Source organism: Natrix helvetica, assembly GCF_964273705.1.
Source record: "Natrix helvetica genome assembly, chromosome: 2".
Taxonomy (NCBI): Eukaryota; Metazoa; Chordata; class Lepidosauria; order Squamata; family Natricidae; genus Natrix; species Natrix helvetica.
The window spans coordinates 27,702,707-27,715,469 of record NC_138552.1 but is presented as its reverse complement, the minus strand read 5'-3'; the positions used below and the strand labels follow the sequence as shown (position 1 = coordinate 27,715,469).

Here is a 12,763-nt window from a genome sequence, read left to right as displayed (position 1 = left end):
ATATATATTTATATACAAATATACAAATATATTTATATATATTTATATGTATATACAAATATACAAATATAGATCCATACTAGTCTCCCTTTATTTATTTATCAGCACAAATACAACACACACACACACACACACACACACACACACATATATGTTTTCGTAGATTTTCACGGGTGTAGGTTTCACATTTTAAGCCCACAGCTTGAAGATGGCAGGTGTGATCCTGCCGAAACGTTGCAAAGACAATCTCAACCTTACACGGGAAAAGACCCGAATACAACAAAACCAGCATATATATATATATATATATTCGTAGATTTTCACGGGTGTAGGTATGCTGGTTTTGTTGTATTCGGGTCTTTTCCCATGTAGGATTGAGATTGTCTTGGCAACGTTTCGGCAAGCCTGAAGATGGCAAGTGAGATCTTGCCGAAACGTTGCCAAGACAATCTCAATCCTACACGGGAAAAGACCCGAATACAACAAAACCAGCATATATATATTTGTGTTACAACCTCTGGTATGCCCAAATACCAAATATTTATTTATCAGCACAAATACAACACAAATATACAAACACATATACATATACATATACATATACATATACATATACATATACATATAATTTTATCCTTTTATCTGAGAACACAACTACTGATTTTACTTCTTAATTGGCATGTTTAGATTTTTTTATCCCTCCTTTATTATTTGATAAAATAATACAAATATATTTATATAAAAGTAATAGGTCTCTTGACCCAAAACTTTTAATTTAATACAGCTTTACATGAATTTTTTGTTATTGAAAGTCACTTTTTGTCTACATTCAGTCTTTATCTATAATGAGTCCTCATTCACAAGTACTCCCCCATGGGGCTGATTTACCAGTTACAATTACTTGTTCTTTGGGGTGATAGAGAATTGGCACTGGCAGTCTTCAATATAACCTGTCTATATACATAAGTGTCAGAAGAAAAAAGTGGATAGATATTAAAGTTTATGAGTGTTTTTAATGACTTGCCTTTCACAAGCTCCTTTGGAGATAATTCAATTAAAAATTCATGTTTCCAAAATCAATAAATAGAACTTTTTATAGGTTATTAGAACATACTGAAGTCATGTTAATTAATGCAACTTGCAGAAATTCTGTCCAACAGTTAGAATATTTTATGTGGGCTTCAATTGCTAATAATAATCTCTCCTTGTTTTCAATGCCCTTCAGTTCTTAGAGTAATACTGATGTTTATAGTCACAAGTAAATAAAAGAATATTATTAGGGACTTATTTTTCCTAGAAAATACATGCAGGAAATACTATTTATTTTCTTTTAAGAAGCCTTGGTCACTTTGTCCTTTTTCAGACAGTGTTTCTCCACCTCTTTCAGGTAGGTATATTGTCTCCAAATCCTTGGGAAGTAAAATTAATTAATATTAATACAGTGTAAGACTTCTGAATTGCTTAATTATGCGGAGTCTTCCAGAAATGGAACAACAGGTATAACTGTTACATTAAACCATAATTTCAAATCAGAATTATTATAGATCTTACTTTATAATCTCTTACTTTACTTTATAATTATAACCATAATTTACAATACTAATTTGCCACTTAAAAAGTAACCATGGTTTGGCAATTGTAATATTTGCCAAATTATTTCAATTTATTTGCATTGAACTTTGGTAACGGTGCAGAAATTACATAAGTGGTTTATTTCAAATAATAATATATTTTATTATGTGTACATATGTATGTTACAAAATTGTAATATAAAATATTTCCCATATTAGAGCAGCAACAACAGAATAAGCTAGGAAATGGAAAGAAAAGTTTATTGAGATTCTCCTCTTAACAGAACATCATAAACTGATATCAGCAATTAAGTCAAATTTCACCTTAAAGGGAACTCAAATTCGATATAAGCAGGGGTGGGATTCAGGCAGTTTGGACCGGTTCGGGAAAACCGAATACTAATTTTACATCTGGTTCATCGAACTGGTAGTTGCAAGGACTGGCTGGCCCCGCCTACCCTGACCGGCCCCTCCCAGGTCCATTTTTGATGCCAGGTAAGTGCACGGCCCACGAGGAGGCTCTGGGAGGGCAAAAAACGGGCTTCCCGGAAGTTTCGGAAGTCTGGAAATGGCCCCGTTTCTGGCCTCCAAAGGCCTCCGGAGCCCGGGGGAATTCCGTTTTTGCCCTCCCGGAGGCTTGATGAAGGCTTCCAGAGTCTGGGGAGGGTTAAAACGCCCCTCCCCAGGGTGTAGGAGGCCAAGTAGGCCACGCCCACCCTACAATTAGGTGGATAACTAGTTGCTAAAATTTTTGAATCCCACCTCTGGATATAAGAAATTTCCAATGTCATCTATTGTACATATTATTATATTTTTTTAAAATCCACACCCTAAATGAAAACACACATCTTAAAGCTGTCAAGTTTGAAGAACACTGTTCTAAACTACTGAATGGCCCCAAGCCACTTAGAAGGCAGACAAATCCTATGGTGTAAAACCAAACAGTCCTGTCAATTTTAGGTACAGCTGGGGCTAACTAAGGTTACAGATTTGAGCTTCTTAATCTGCAGTTGGAAACTTTTGGGGAAGTGCTTGGCTGCAAAGAAAAACAACTCAGGAAACCATCAATGTTTAAGCAATCTGTCTATTCCGCGAGTGAGGATAGGAGAAAAATAATAATATGTTTTGTTATGTGTACATATTTATGTTACAAAATTGTACTATAAAATATTTCCCCATTAGAGCAGAAGAAGAATCTAGGAAATGGAAAGAAAAGTTTACTTAGATTCTCCTCTTAACAGAACATCATAAACTGATATCAGCAATTAAGTCAAATTTCACCTTAAAGGGAACTCAAATTGGATATAAGAAATTTCCAAACTCATCTATTTGTAAATATTATTATATATTTTAAAAAACAAATTCCACATCCAAAATGAAAACACATATCTTAAAGCTACCAAGTTTGAAGAACACTTATTCTAAACTAATAATACATTTAATTCTAGGACAAAATTCTTAATTCTTGGAGTTCTAGTGGACAACCATTTAAATATGAGCCAGCAGTGTGCAGCAGCTGCCAAAAAAGCCAACACAGTTCTAGGCTGCATCAACAGAGGGATAGAATCAAGATCACGTGAAGTGTTAATACCACTTTATAATGCCTTGGTAAGGCCACACTTGGAATACTGCATTCAGTTCTGGTCGCCACGATGTAAAAAAGATGTGGAGACTCTAGAAAGAGTGCAGAGAAGAGCAGCAAAGATGATTAGGAGACTGGAGACTAAAACATATGAAGAACGGTTGCAGAAACTGGGTATGTCTAGTTTAATGAAAAGAAGGACTGAGAACAATTAATCAGTGGAACAGCTTGCCTCCAGAAGTTGTGAATGCCCCAACACTGGAAGTCTTTAAGAAGATGTTGGATAGCCATTTGTCTGGAACGGTATAGGGTTTTCCTGCCTAGGCAGGGGGTTGGACCCTTCCAAGGTCCCTTCCAACTCTACTATTGTATTATTGTAAAATTTGGATGCTTATATGAGCCCCTTTTAATATGCCTTAGTTTTAGAATTGTTTTAGCTACCAAGTTCAGACATAGTTCCATAAAAGCTGATCTTATATGCTTTTTAGCATGTGGAAAACTTTAGAAAAATCCCCAAACATTATTCATTTCTAGTGCAAAAAGACCTAATTCCCCAGAATTACAGAGACTATGAGGGAAGTAGGGAAGTAGGTCTTTTTTGTACTAGAAACAAATAATGTTTCTAGTACAAATAACAGCATTCTAGTACAAATAACAGCATCACCACCAGATGGATTCGTAACTGGCTGACCAACCGCACTCAACATGTAGTCCTCAATGGAACTGCATCTACATGGAGGGAAGTATGCAGTGGAGTACCCCAAGGCTCTGTTTTAGGCCCAGTACTCTTCAACATGTTCATCAATGATTTGGATGAGGGAATAAATGGGGAACTCATCAAATTTGCAGATGACACCAAGCTGGCAGGAATAGCCAACACTCCAGAAGATAGGCTTAAGATACAGAAGGATCTTGACAAACTTGAACATTGGGCACTATCTAATAAAATGAAAATCAATGGTGAAAAGAGTAAGTTTCTACATTTAGGCAACAAAAATGGAATGCACAGGTACAGTATAGGTGGTACCTTGCTCAATAGTAGTAACTGTGAAAGGGATCTTGGAGTCCTAGTGGACAACCATTTAAATATGAGCCAGCAGTGTGCAGCAGCTGCCAAAAAAGCCAACACAGTCCTAGGCTGCATCAACAGAAGGATAGCATCAAGATCACATGAAGTGTTAATACCACTTTATAATGCCTTGGTAAGGCCACACTTGGAATACTGCATTCAGTTCTGGTCGCCACGATGTAAAAAAGATATGGAGACCCTAGAAAGAGTGCAGAGAAGAGCAACAAAGATGATTAGGGGACTGGAGACTAAAACATATGAAGAACGGTTGCAGGAACTGGGTATGTTTAGCAGTGTTCCAATATCTCAGGGGTTGCCACAAAGAAGAGGGAGTCAAACTATTCTCCAAGGCACCTGAGGGTAGGACAAGAAGCAATGGGGTGGAAACTAATCAAGGAGAGAAGCAACTTAGAACTGAGGAGACACTTCCTGACAGTTAGAACAATTAATCAGTGGAACAGCTTGCCTCCAGGAGTTGTGAATGCCCCAACACTGGAAGTCTTTAAGAAGATGTTGGATAGCTATTTGTCTGAAACGGTATAGGGTTTCCTGCCTAGGCAGGGGGTTGGACTAGAAGACCTCCAAGGTCCCTTCCAACTCTACTATTGTATTGTATTGTATTGTATTGTATTGTATTGTATTGTATTGTATTGTATTGTATTGTATTGTAATGTTTGGGGATTTTTATGAAGGATGTGGGCATTCTTAGCTTAAGATTCTGTTGTGGGATCTCAGCAGTAAAGCTGCCCCTGCTTTATCATGGGGAACTTTTTTGTTTGTTTGTTTGTTTTGCTCTGGAAGAACCGTGGGCCATTTATCTGCCTATTGCATTTGCCATCCAGGGCTTGCCCAGAGAAATGGGAAGGATGACTTTTTACCTAGTGCAAGTCCCTGGCTCCCCTACTGGTCCTGAAAATCAGTGGCAGGGGTTACGGCAGTGAGGGTGAATCTTTTCGGCACCGAGTTCCGAAAAGGGAGCATGCACGCTCATCTGGGACACACCTCGGAAGAGGAGCTGCCCAGGGGGCATGCACACGCTGGAAAATGAACTTCCAGTTTCTGGCGCACACATGTGCACCAGCCAACTAGTGTTCCAGTTACAGGCGCACATGTGTGCATTACCATCAGCTGGCTGGTGCACATGCTCACACCGGAAAACAGAAGACCAGCTCTTCCACTTTCCAGCACTGCCTCATGAAGGTTAGCTGATCATCAAGTGCACATGCACGCTAGAAACCTGGAAAAACAGGCAATGTAGCACATGCCAGGCAACATGGCCCCATGTGCCACTTCGGGCACCCATGCCATAGGTTTGCCATCACGGGACTAGGGGCTGTGCTCATAGGACCTTCAGGGTAACTGGGGCAGGACAGGCCAAGGTGATCTCCAAAGGCTACACTGCAGACTGTTGGACCTAGGTTGTGTCAGCCAAAAGGAAAAACATTCCTTTGGAAGCCAAGCAGGAAAATATGGATAGAGGCTGCTTTTGAAGTAGGCTGGGATTGGACTAAGGATAACGTTCTGCATTTATGTCTTCCACAAATAATCAGTGGGATAGCTTTGTGTTGACTCAAGAAGATTCCAGAGTCATTGCTCTTTGGGGGTGGGGTGGGGTGTCTTGTGCCTCAACTTTAAGTTCTACTTGAAGGAAACGCCCTCATAGGAGACGGAGTATGTATGAGCTAACTCTGAATAGATTGTATCTTGATTGATATGGCAAAACTCTGGGCTGTCACTTGTTTTATAAGTGTTTGCTGGCAGAGGGCAGGATAATTGGTTAATATAAATATGTCTTGAAATATTTGCCCCATTTACATGTCTAATACTAATCAAATAATTGTAATAAACCTCCAAATCTAGTTATTCGCTTCTGCTACCTAAGGTGTTGGTAGATGGGTAAATACTTTTAAAGAGAAAAAGAAAAAAAATCAGACAAAGTGATTTCATAAACAGTACTGGCAGTTCTCGGCTTCTGATCACGCACACAAAGTGAGAAATTTGTTAAGTGACTTTTTGGGCCATTCTACGACTTTTCTTGCCACATTTAGTAAGTGAATCACTGCAGTTCTTAAACTTAGAAACGTGGTTGTTAAGTGAATCTGGTTTCCCCATTGACTTTGCTTGTCAGAAGATCGCAAAAGGGGATCACATGACTCCAGGACACTGCAACCGTCATAAATGTGGGTCAGTTGTCAAGCATCCGAACGTAAATCATGTGACCATGGGGTTGATGCAACGGTCAAAAGTCTGAAAAATGGTCAGACGTCACTTTTTTCAGCGCTGTTGTAACTTTGAGTGGTCACTAAGTGAACTGTTGTAAGTTGAGGACTACCTGTACAAGATTTATACTGACTTTGTAAAATGATTTCTATTGATGTGCCTGCTTTCTCTCCAACTGTAGCACAGAATACTAAATGCCACTGAAGACTCTGTCATTCAAAGATCTTTCCCAATAAATTCTTCTGGAGAACTTACCGTATTTTTCGGACTGTAAGACGCACCTTTTTCCCTCAAAAAAGAGGCTGAAAATCTGGGTGCGTCTTATAAACTGAATACGGCATTTTTTGCCTCCCAAAAGTGCCTTGGAGAATAGTTTGACTCCCTCTTCTTTGTGGCAACCCCTGAGATATTGGAAGACTGCTATCATGTCTCCCCTAGTCCTTCTTTCTCTTAAGCTAAACATACCCAGTTCCTGCAACCGTTCTTCATATGTTTTAGCCTCCAGTCCCCTAATCATCTTTGTTGCTCTTCTCTGCACTCTTTCTAGAGTCTCCACATCTTTTCTACATCGTGGCGACCAAAACTGAATGTTGGGGCATTCACAACTTCTGGAGGCAAGCTCCTGCTAAACAACTAATTCCCACAACACTGTCAAATTATTTGCTAAGACTGTATTACTATTATTCTTCTCATCCTTCCTAATACCTATCTCTTCCCACTTATGACTATAACCATGTTGCTTGTATCTTTACAATTTATATTGTTTTATTTCTTTCCTAGTATGATTTGATTGCTTATTAGTAACCTGTGACTATCACTAAGTGTCATATCTTAATATACTTGAATGAATGTATTCTATTTTATTTTTCTTTATGTACACTGAGAGCGTAGGATGCACCAAAGATAAATTCCTTGTGTGTCCAGTCACACTTGGCCCATAAATAAAGAATTCTGTAATTCCCAAAATTACCACCCATGAATACAGTCCAATTCTTCCCAAATGAATTCCCGGGACAGTCAAATGGGCGTGTGAACCCAGGCACGCGTGCACACACACACACACACCCTTGGGCAACTCAGAACAAAGCTAGAGTTAAGTTTTCATGCTCATTTTTCAAAATATCTTTTGGGCTACAATTTTAAAAGATTCCAGAGAGTTTCTCTTCCTCCTCCTCCTCCTCCTCCTCCGAAGATTCATCAAGAATCCAACCTTGAAAGGAAATGGCCAGGCTGTCCGAAGTTTGCTACCGTTTCAAACGTCCAAATGGAGAGATGGCAAGCAGGGCTTTCCAAGATAACAATTGAACTTGGAGCACCTTCTGGAAATAGAGGCTTTCTCGGCCGAGTCCAGGAAGAGGTAGAGGAAGGGAGAAGAAGAGAGAAAAGGAAAGCATTGGAGGAGCAAGATTTAAAAGATCCGTTTCTCCGAAAGAGATTATATTCGAGGGAATTTGAATTCGAGAAAACTTGAGCAAGAAGCGAAGGGGGGAAAATATGCAGAAAGGGATCGTGCAAAAAAGGGGAATCGAGAAAAAAAAGATGGGTGGGCGGCTTGGTGGTGGGGTATTAAGCAACGGGCAGGAAGTGAGCAAGAATTCTTTGGGAGCGCTGAGAGTCAAAAGTGAGGCAGGTCGCTTTCTCTGCGCGCTATTAGAATTCGGTGCGCACAAGCGCCCTTGGCTTCGCTTGCCGGACGCGTAAGAAAACTGCAAGATCCCCCCTCCCCGCCCCATTCCGTGCCCGGATAGCCAGTCGATCACCAATACTGTCCCAATCTCGGCTACTCACCTCCCAACCGCCGCAAGAGCCGGCTTCACTTTTCTCAGCCGAGAGGCGAAACGACTAAGCCTCAAATGTGAGGCTTTCCCACCACGGCTGAAGTCCCGCCTCTGGGCTCAACCTTGCGAGGAGCCGCCTGTTTTTTCCGCTTCTTCCAAGGGCTTTTCCCACCCGTCATTAAACTTCGGGGAAATCGGGGCCTGTTTCATCATCGTTATCCACAATTTGCGGGCCGGCTGATGCCGTTCGGTTCACAGGCCTTCGGCCCGGGAAAGTTCTCAGAAATGACTCGAATGTTATCTCGCTGTATGCAAAAAACCAGAGAGGCGCCAGACATTTCACCAAAGGGAGACGTGCTAAGACATTTCAGAGATTGTACTGTGAGAAGTCAACCAAGTCTTGATGGTTGTCCCAAAGATACTTTTTATTTTCAGGAGGCAACTGGACTTTGTTTCTTTTCTTTTGAAGATGTTTCGCTTCTCATCCCAGAAGCTTCCTCAACTCTGACAGGATACTGAGGAATGGAAAGATTTGTTTTCCTTGCAGATAGCTGGTCATTTGCATCAATACAATAATACAATACAATAGTAGAGTTGGAAGGGACCTTGGAGGTCTTCTAGTCCAACCCCCTGCCTAGGCAGGAAACCCTATACCGTTTCAGACAAATGGCTCTCCAACATCTTCTTAAAGACTTCCAGTGTTGGGGCATTCACAACTTCTGGAGGCAAGCTGTTCCACTGATTAATTGTTCTAACTGTCAGGAAGTTTCTCCTCAGTTCTAAGTTGCTTCTCTCCTTGATTAGTTTCCACCCATTGCTTCTTGTTCTACCCTCAGGTGCCTTGGAGAATAGTTTGACTCCCTCTTCTTTGTGGCATCCTTTAGGGTCCTTGAAAAGTCTACAGGCTTTCAAGTCTTTCTTTTAATTTTTTTTAAAAAACGTTTTTTATTAGATAAACATTAAAAACATTGGACCTTTCTGGCATAAAGTCTACAAGCTTTTAAGCCTTGATGGCATCCATTGGAAGCTTCAAATATTCAAAAGTGACATTGCTGCCTGCTAGAAAAAGAGATGGAACTTGGGACTGTGTCAGAAAACAGGAGATAGTGAATGTAACATTAATTTTTAAAAAGGAACCCAAGGAAAACCATAGGCCAGTCAATGCCTGGTTCACACAAATTGATAAAAGCATAATCAAAAGAAAAATAGTAATTAGCACAAAAGGGAAACAAACCTTGAGAAAAGAAAATCAGCATAGCTTCTGCAGTATTCTTCCTAAAGCAGTGTTTCTCAAACATTTGGCTCTCAAGACCCATAAATATTTTATTGTAGTACATATTGAATGGACCCAGACATTAAGAGGTTCTGCCTCTTTTCTTTTAAGAAGAAAGTCAATTCTTTTTCCATTTTCTTTACAAATTCTTTCTGCCTCTATAGACAGACTGTGTTTAAAAGATGTTATGGAAGAAGAATAAGTTTTATTTGACAAGATTGAGACTGATTTGAAAGTGGATTTAAAAATGACAACCTAAAAGAATGAAATGGAAAATGATGCTACAGTGGATATACAAAAGAAACTAATATGTGGATTGCTTGTGCCTGTTCCTTGATTAGGAGTCTTTAATCGTGCTATAGTCACCTTCTGAAAAGACTATTGCAATGCACTCTAATTGGGGCTCCCTTTAAAGAGTATCTAGAAGCTTCAATTAGTGCAAAAAGCAGTGGCACAGACTATTATCTGTGTATTTATTTATTTATTTCTTAGATTTTTAGACCGCCCCTCTCCCAAAAAGGGACTCGGGGCGGTGTACAGTCAATAATAAAATCATTCATAATAATTAAATACATTTAAACTACATTTAAGATACATTTGGAGGGGGAAATAGGCTGTACTAAGAAATAAATAATTCTAATCTTAAAACATCACAATTAAAACCCCAAACCCTAAAATAAAATAAATCCCTGGGAGGTAAAACTAAGAAAGTGCCAGGCCAGCTGATTGAAACAGGTGAGTCTTTAACTTTTGCCGGAAGGAACGGAGGTCGGTGGTAGTTCGAATGTCTGGGGGGAGGTCATTCCAGAGCTCCTAGAAGGCACACATTACACTCAGCTTCATGAGCTGCATCTGCTCCCAGGTTTAAATTAAGATGCTGGTTTTGAGCCTTAAAACATGGCATGGGGCCAGGTTAGTTGAGGGATTGCCTCTCCCAGTTACATTTACTGTACTATGGATGGATGGATGGATGGATTTCCAAGATTTTTGTCTTTAGACTTAATTATGTATAAATCTTATTTTTGTCATCAACTGGATGCACATAATACACTAAACAACCAAGTTTGTACTATACACTGAGGCAAAATTAAATAAAATGATATTATGGCGGAGTGATATGACTTCATTACTGCTAACAAGAGTTTTGTACAATTATTTATATAAATTTCAAAATACTGTCAAACAAAAGTAACACTTTTTCACAGAATGCGATTAGATACTTATGGGCATTGCATCCATACTATAAGTATTTGAAATGTTGATGAATGTGGATTTACAGGCAACTGTTATGTACAGTGGGGCAAAAAAGTATTTAGTCAGCCACCAATTGTGCAAGTTCTCCCACTTAAAAAGATGAGAGAGGCCTGTAATTGGCATCATAGGTAGACCTCAACTATGAGAGACAAAATGAGAAAACAAATCCAGACAATCACATTGGCTGATTTGGAAAGAAGTTATTTGCAAATTATGGTGGAAAATAAGTATTTGGTCAATATCAAAAGTTCCTCGCAATACTTTGTTATATATCCTTTGTTGGCAATGACAGAGGTCAAACGTTTCGTGTAAGTCTTCACAAGGTTGGCACACACTGTTGCTGGTATGTTGGCCCATTCCTCCATGCAGATCTCCTCTAGAGCAGTGATGTTTTGGGGCTGTCGCTGGGCAACACGGACTTTCAACTCCCTCCAAAGATTTTCTATGGGGTTGAGATCTGGAGACTGGCTAAGCCACTCCAGGACCTTGAAATGCTTCTTACGAAGCCACTCCTTCATTGCCCGGGTGGTAAGTTTGGGATCATTGTTATGTTGAAAGACCCAGCCATGTTTCATCTTCAATGCCCTTGCTGATGGAAGGAGGTTTGCACTCAAAATCTCACAATACATGGCCCCATTTATTCTGTCCTGTACAAAGATCAGTCGTCCTGGTCCCTTTGCAGAGAAACAGCCCCAAAGCATGATGTTGCCACCCCTATGCTTCACAATAGGTATGGTGTTCTTTGGATGCAACTCAGCATTCTCTCTCCTCCAAACACGACGAGTTGTGTTTCTACCAAACAGTTCTATTTTGGTTTCATCTGATCATATGACATTCTCCCAATCCTCTTCTGGATCATCCAAACGCTCTCTAGCAAACTTCAGACGGGCCCGGACATGTACTGGCTTAAGCAGGGGGACACGTCTGGCACTGCAGGATCTGAGTCCCTGGCGACATAGTGTGTTACTGATGGTAGCCTTTGTTACGTTGGTCCCAGCTCTCTGCAGGTCATTCACTAGGTCCCCCCTTGTGGTCCTGGGATTTTTGCTCACCGTTCTTGTGATCATTTTGACCCCACAGGGTGAAATCTTGCGTGGAGCCCCAGATCAAGGGAGATTATCAGTGGTTTTGTATGTCTTCCATTTTCTAATTATTGCTCCCAAAGTTGATTTGTTTACACCAAGCTGCTTGCCTATTGCAGATTCAGTCTTCCCAGCCTGGTGCAGGTCTACAATTTTGTTTCTGGTGTCCTTTGACAGCTCTTTGGTCTTCACCATAGTGGAGTTTGGACTGTGACTGTTTGAGGTTGTGGACATGTGTCTTTTACACTGATAACAAGTTCAAACAGGTGCCACTGATACAGGTAATGAGTGCAGGACAGAGGAGCCTCCTAAAGAAGAAGGTACAGGTCTGTGAGAGCCAGAAATCTTGCTTGTTTGTAGGTGACCAAATACTTATTTTCCACCATAATTTGCAAATAAATTCTTTCCAAATCAGCCAATGTGATTGTTTGGGTTTTTTTTTTTTTTTACATTTTGTGTCTCATAGTTGAGGTCTACCTATGATGCCATTTACAGGCCTCTCTCATGTTTTTAAGTGGAAGAACTTATACAATTGGTGGCTGACTAAATACTTTTTTGCCCCACTGTATAAGCTGGGTTGACAAAATTAGAAATGAGGTGATAAGTCTCCTGGGAAAGCCAAGGGAAATAATCAAAACCATAAAAAAGAGAATGTTAGAATATTTTGGACATGTGATGTTACACCAGGAAAAATACAGCATATTTCACTTAATCCTCCAGGGAAAAATTGAAGGCAAACAGTCCAAGCAGAAGAAGAACATCATGGCTTCAAAATCTAAGGAACTGGTTTGGACAAAACTCAGCAGGACTTTTTTGTGTGGCTGTTGATAAAAATAGGATCGCCAACATGATCACCAACATCCAATAAGGGATATGGCACAAGAATTGCATCACATCAATTTTCTTCTTGCAGTGTAAATTGCAATATGTAGAG

The 12,763-nt window shown here is 40.0% G+C and overlaps 1 protein-coding gene across 1 annotated transcript in view; it reads right to left on the bottom strand.

Annotated features, from left to right (window-relative positions):
- Positions 1–8,390, bottom strand: part of IL31RA (interleukin 31 receptor A) — a 50,580-nt gene extending 42,190 nt beyond the window's left edge. Inside the window, exon 1 of the mRNA XM_081941280.1 lies at positions 8,231–8,390. The gene's annotated coding sequence lies outside the window, so the exon portion shown is untranslated. The remainder of the gene's footprint in view (positions 1–8,230) is intronic.
- Between the last annotated feature and the right edge of the window lie 4,373 nt (positions 8,391–12,763).